A 6985-nucleotide genomic window follows, 5' to 3' on the forward strand; every position below is an offset into this window, starting at 1 on the left:
GTCCCCTAGTGGCCCCACCACTCACCAGTCGCACAGCTTGATTCTGGACCAGTTGCAGTTGCCAGACCATCTTCAAAGGCAGCCCCACATAGAGCGCAGTGCAATAATCTATGCGGGATGTTACCAGTGCGTGTTTAACTGTCATGAGACTCCACTAGTCCAGGTAGGGCCGTAGCTGGTACAATTTCCGCAGCTAAAGGAAGGTGCCCCTGGCCACCGAGTCCACCCAGGCTTCCAGAGTTAGACTGGGGTCCAGGAGCATCCCAAGGCTGTGGACCCTGTCCCTTAGCGGGAGTGTAACCCCATTCAGGGCAGGGAAATGGCCCTCCAGCCTGTCCGCCGAAGCACCTACTAACAGCACGTCCGTCTTGTCTGGGTTGTTTCAATTTATTGAAACCCTCATCCAGTCCAATATCAGGTCCAGACATGAGTTCAGCACAGAAACCGCCTCACCTGGATTGGTGGAAAATGAGAAGTAGAGCTGAATGTTGTCAGCGTATTGCTAGTCCTCAGCCCAAAGCTCCTGATGACCTCTTCCTGCGGTTCCATATAGATGTTAAACAGCATGGGGGACAGTATCGAGCCATTGTTGTTTAGTTGTTAAGTTGTATCCGACTCTTCGTGACCCCATGGACCAGAGCACTCCAGGTTTTTATTGATAATCATTACACAATTCTGAATTTTAAAAAAATCTTGTGAGGTTGGTTTACTTTTAAACCACATTTTTGGTGATTTTTTTCTCCAACCAACTTTGCTTTCTCTTTTTTGGGGGGGGGGCATAAAATGTATCTGTGCATCTTTCATTACATACATTGAATCTTTTCCAATGTAGCTTTAAATCTTGGTTTACTTAGTCTAAGGATCCCAATAGTCTGGGTTTCAAAATCATAACCTACTTTTCTCAGCGCATCAGTTTGACTACTTAAAGTTTTAATGCTTTTGTCAAGAACTAGAGAGCCTTTCAGTATTTCATGAAGATTACTATTTGCCTGTAGGATACTATCTATTTTATCATTTATTTTCTGGGCAGAAATGTACAGAACATAGATGTGCTTACAGAAAAATTTAATGGCATCTGTTTCAGTGCATCTGTGAAATAAGAATTTCTTTTTCATGGTTGCAAGGTTCTTTTTAAGGTATATATTCATTGGAGAGATGCATATCACCTCCTTCACCTTGCAAGAGCATCCTTAATTCCTCATTCTCCAGATGTAAATATGATTTCAGTAGCTGAATGTTAGCCATCACCTGCTTGCTGCTGTGAAGAAGGATGAAGGCATTTTTAGAAATTATCTGCTTTACAAAATGAGCTGGATTTTCTCCACAAAGATCTATGTAGATCTGCCTCAACAGGTCTACTGTTTGTTCATTGAGCACCACAGTGTTGGAAAATGCCCTTGGAACAAAGATCAGCATCTTGGCAAGATCTTTGGAAGTTAGTCCAAGAGAAGAAATTAAAGCAACATTTTCCTCCACATTCTCATTATTTTGAGAACGAAAAGAGCACTCAGGAGAATGCTCCAGGATTTTTACAATGTCCAAGTCACTCTTCAAAATATTTTTTGAATTTTTCCAGCAATTTTTGAGAATTATGTGATCAGGTGATGCAACATGGGTAACGTGAGATTATAGTGGCAGTGGTTTCTCTACAAAACCCTTTCATGTGCAAAAATTTCTGAAGATCACAATTTACAGTGTTTTTCCTGAGAACACCAGGTTGCCATTTCCTTACCAAATTAACATCCACACCAAAAGTGGTCAGAGTGCTAATATGTCATTTTCTTCTGCTGATTTATCAATGGTGCTATCAGCTTTAAGACAAAGAAACTTTGGTGATGTGCTTCTGAAAATAATCTCCTTAGACAATTCAGTAAGACAAGAAATATTCCTACTGGAAAGTAATTTGTTTTTCATGTTCTTCAGCCCTCTCATTATGACAGTAAGCAGGCACTAGAAATCTCTAAATAAAATTGTATTTCCAAATGTTTCAGGAACTTTAGAAAAACAGAGAAAAAGATTATTATGAACAGGTATAATAAAACATTTTAGCAATTATAATAATTCTCCTTTTTCATTTCTTTTTTTTAATAAACGTTTTATTAATTTTTCAATCTATCTACATTGTTTGTGCTTGTCAAACATCATGTTACATGTTTTGCTTACAATTATTTGTTTTTTACCTCTTAGTGTCTTCCAAATTGTCCCCCCAAATTCCAACCATCTTTCAGACATTCAAACCATTCCTATACGGCTTTTAGTATATAATATGACTACTATCATAATATTACTCTCATATTATATAAAATTCTCAGGGTCTTCTAATAACATTCTTATTGAAGGTGGTTCCAGATCCATGATCCAGCCTTTTTCATTTCTTACTGAGCATATTTGGAAAAATTAATATCCAAGACCAAATCAAATGTTAACTGTTTCAAAATAATTGGTACTCCTTCCTGACAGATACATTCAAAAATTTTGAGAACCCCGGTTCAGCTGTACACATACACTATGCTTTATGTACTTAAGTGGGAGTGGTAAAATATTTGAACATTGTGTGTATGAATGGAACAAGCAACAAATCACCAACCCATCTCAATGGGCCAGATCCAGTTTAAGACTACTATGCTATACAGTTAATAAGGTAATCCCCTTCACACATTCATAGGGTTGCACCACTAGTTACTCCAATGGTTTCAATAAGACCTACATTCGTTTATAGTACAATCTAAACTAGCTGATGCCAGGACAACTGAAGCTGGGCTGATTCTAAACCCAGTCTTGAGATATTGGAAATGACTTAGGACTCCCTTCACCTTGGCCTTACTTTGTGTCCACATTGAGTTCGGGCCTATAGACTGAAGGAAGCTGAGATCTGGAATGAATTGGTTCCTCCATTCCCCAAACCTCTTCTCTGTCCCCTCACCCTTTTTTCTTTTTATTTGTGTTCTTATGCCAGCAAATTACTACCATTGAGATCCACTAGAAGACAGTTCTGCTAGCATAAGGGTATTTCACCAATTAGGAGGCCATTTCTGGTAGAAGCAGCAGCTTTTACCACTTCGTAACCTCTTTGAGTTAGGATTGTACTGTTAGGTGAATCTGTAAAACAGAACTAAGAACTACATTTTTCACTGATGCATGAAGCAAAGGCAACCATGTTTGCTCATAAGAAAAATTTCAGAAACCACAGTGAACACACTATTTTATTTTTATTTTATAATACCATGAGAAAGGGAGCAAGAGGAAGCTGCCTCCTGCCTGTGTGCCATCCCCTCTACCAAGGAAAAGGGGGGGACCAAGTTGAGCAGCTGGAGTCTAAGATAAGAGCTGGAAAAGACCAGAAGAACTGGGAGGAAAAGACCAACTGGTTTTAGAAGAAAAGGCAGGAAGGGAGGAAAAGATGACTGAGGGCAAGAATAACAGAGGAAGAGGGATATAAGAACACAGACAGAGGAAAGGGGGCAGAGGACTGAGAGCAAAAGGAAGCAAGAAAAGGGCTTACCAGAAGAGTAGGAATGGATAGAATGTGGAAAGTCCTTTGGTGGAGAGATGGGAAAACTCATGGTGCCAGGAGAAGAAGCAGAGGAGGAGAAGAAAGTACTCCAAAAGCCCTCTTAATGGCAGGAAAGGGAAAAAAGGGAGAGAAGAAAGCGGGAGCAAGCCTTGGCCCTAAAAGCAGTGAGGAACAATGAGCCAAGAAGTAGTGGGACTTCCCTTCCTCAGACGGGGGTCTATTGCAAGCCAGATCGGAGGTCCAAGGGGAACCCTGGGGAACAACAGAGGGAGAAGATTTGTGGAGGTGGGAGCCCCTGCCACCACAGTCAGTGTTGTTGCCATCGTGGTCCACACCAGGTCTAAAGAATGAGGGAGGAAACCTCTGGCATATAGAAGGGGGGAAGTCCCCCTTAAAGAACAAAAGTTCTTGGAATCCCTTCCTCACCCTGTTGGTGAAGGGAAACACCTACTGAAGTTATACCTGTTGCCCCTTTCAGGACTGAGTTAATAAATGTTAATGCTTTGTAGCAAGAAAGCAGCTTGCCTGCCAGTTTGTCTCAAGGGAATTTGGAAGGGACCACGCCAGGACTGACTCACCTGGGGCTCTCATTCTAGGAAAGTCTTAGCATCACATAAGAAACCAAGATTTCAAATGTTTCTGTCTTTTTTAGTCCGTCTTAAAAGTCCACGACTCCATACCGCATAATACCACTGAGAACACAAAACACCAAACAGGATGGATCCTCAAACCCAAGTCTAAGCTTTTGCCCTATACTGCATTCTTCATTTTAAGGAAGCTGCGCTGGGCCACCCCTGCTCTAACTTTTAATTATGTAGCTACAATCCATTGTTCATTATAAAGACAGCACCCCATTGTTCATTTTTATATTTTCAAGTGAAACACTGTTCAACCATTGTGACCTTGCAAGTTGCTTACTATGAAAACCAGAGACCAATAACTAAGAAGTGAATTACATGTTATTTCACTAAAGCAATAACATTTCTTAATAAAATTGGTTCAAAATCAAGCCTGTAAGTGTACCATAATATCTTAGAGTGTCCTGACACACTGAGATTCTTTCTAGGATGGATGTCAGAACCACTTCTCTATACTGCTGTTTGTTCAGACACAATATGTAAAGAGATCATTTCTGAACAACATAAACAAAAACTTTTTTTTCTAATTATGGTTACTAAGGAAGGAGATTAACTGAATACAATCTAATGAATGCTAGGGATGAAATACACAGATTAATCATGCAGAGTGGGCAAATGTTTCAGAACTGAAACATTTCTGTTTCATTTCCGACAACTATACCCACGGCTCCATCAGAAAGAGGGCACCCAGAAAAGGACCCCCACAAATGCTACTCTTTCCCATCTGTGTGGGAAGTCTGTTATTGAAATCCAGCTTACATCTGGCTGCCCCCTAACAAACCCATTTATCTCCATTAAAAAAAATAGCAACCTCTCAAAAGTACCACATCAACTGCCCTGCCAGACCTCATCACCTTAAACCTACATTACCCAGGCAACGCCTTAATGTAGTTTCCAAAGCTATAGACAAAACAGGAAGCAATCTTGTCCGTTGATACAGAGTACATACATCTCTACAAACTATGAACTATGAACCTGAATGGCTGAGAAAGTCCACGGTTAAGCCTGGATGAAAGGTAAATGTAAGTAATTTTGAAAAGCCAAGGTCTCTCTAACTCACTCTGCTCCCAATGGCTGTTGAGGCAGGAAAGCAGCAAGTGGGCAAAGACCAACTGTCAAGAACATACAGCACTGTTGCTACAGCAATCATGTGACCTCAGAGGTCCTGTGACACCTTCTCTCATTATGTCCTCATTGGTATGTCAATAGTTATTTAAATGTCTCTCACACTCTTAAGCCCAACCAGGCTGCTTGCAAGAGTGAAATAAAAGTCTTATCCTGTGGATCATAAATACTTCTGCATGGGCTGCTGTCAGGCTGTTTTGTTTTGCTTTTTTTTCTTATAAGCTCATAAATGATAAGTAGCATCTCCAAATGAGCATCCATTAACTATCAGTAAATGACATGGAGCTATTTACCTACTCCTTTTTAGGTCAAGAGTCAAGAATGGAATATTAGAAGATGTTAGAGAACTAATTGCCATTCAAAGCACTATTTATGTCACAGAACCCTGGTCCAAATTCAGAAAATGTTAGCACTAAAATAAATATTTCTTTCTTTTTCTCGTCCTGACTTAGGGCACAATCCTAACTAGCCAGGCTGGCCTTAGGCTGGCTGAATCAGACTCTCACATTTAAGAGGGAGATGCCTATTAAAGGTACAGTGTGCTATTTCCCCCAAATGCAAGTCCTTTCTGCAGCTGCCATGAAACCCATTGCAACACCAGTTTGCACTGTAGAAGGCTAAGCCCCTTCTGGTGCATCTGGTGCAGTCAGAGTGCCCCCATGACATCTGCCTTTTTCTCATTTAAATGTCCACCCACCCCACTGTCTGAGGCAGCAAAAAAAAAAAACCTGTTTATTGATCTATAGGATGGCTTCACATAACTCCCTCTTCCCCCTACCCTAGCTCATGATTAGCAGCAAGGTTAGTGACTAGAGCTGTGTAAAGTTATACTTCAGGCAAGAATTCTTAGGCTGTGCTTTCCAGGGATCCTATAATCTGTTGTCCATCTGACACAACTCTACACAATTCTACATACCTATACACAGTTCAAGTCCTGGCCCTTTCACTGTGCATCTCGCTGCTCTCCTTCCTGGTTGGGTAATATTGAGTTTGCACTTGGACTTTCCCTTCTGTTTTTACTCATGATTGGGCAGCTTGGGTCCCTTCTACAATACTAAATTTGTGGCTTATGATTGGAGGGCCAACTTGAATCCCTACCACTGTCAATCCACCTACCCATTACCTCCTGGTTCATGACTGGGGGGGGCAATTTGAATCCCTCCCACCCTTGCCTCTTGGCTCATGATTGGTGGGGCCAGCTTGTATCCATCCCAGTGATATCTTGGCCATCCCCTACCTCCTGACTGATGATTAGGGCACCAGCCTGTACCCATGATTGGCAAACCATGCATTCCTTCCCACCCTTATCAATGAAAATAGGGTTTGTGTCCCTCCCTTTTTCCTGCAATATCCTTCCCTAGGAGCATGGCCCTGAGCTACCTTGTCTAATAAAGAAACTTGACTCAGAGTTGTTGTACATAGCATTTTATTGAGCAGGTATCTCTCCTCAGAAGCACCCTCGTATCTTAGACAATGAGTAGACAGACAGCAGAGACATGTGCAAAGTGCTTTTGTGTAGCTGTGCTACAGCTGATGCATAGCTGTCTGACCAGACCAGCTGCAGGACTCAGGCAGTTCAGTGGCTGCAGTCACACATGGCTGGGTGCTTTTGGAGCTGCACCTGTAGCAAATCCGGATCAAGGTGTGTGTACCGGTGAAAAACATCCTTGAGCCTTGTCAGGAATTAATTTGGGGATTCTGTGGGTTT

The 6985-nt window shown here is 41.5% G+C and overlaps 1 pseudogene; it reads right to left on the reverse strand.

Moving 5' to 3' along the window:
* Positions 1–803: 803 nt before the first annotated feature.
* On the reverse strand, positions 804–1932 carry LOC110082023 (transcription termination factor 1, mitochondrial-like; annotated as a pseudogene).
* Between the last annotated feature and the right edge of the window lie 5053 nt (positions 1933–6985).

Source organism: Pogona vitticeps, chromosome 4 (genome assembly GCF_051106095.1).
Source record: "Pogona vitticeps strain Pit_001003342236 chromosome 4, PviZW2.1, whole genome shotgun sequence".
Lineage (NCBI taxonomy): Eukaryota > Metazoa > Chordata > Lepidosauria > Squamata > Agamidae > Pogona > Pogona vitticeps.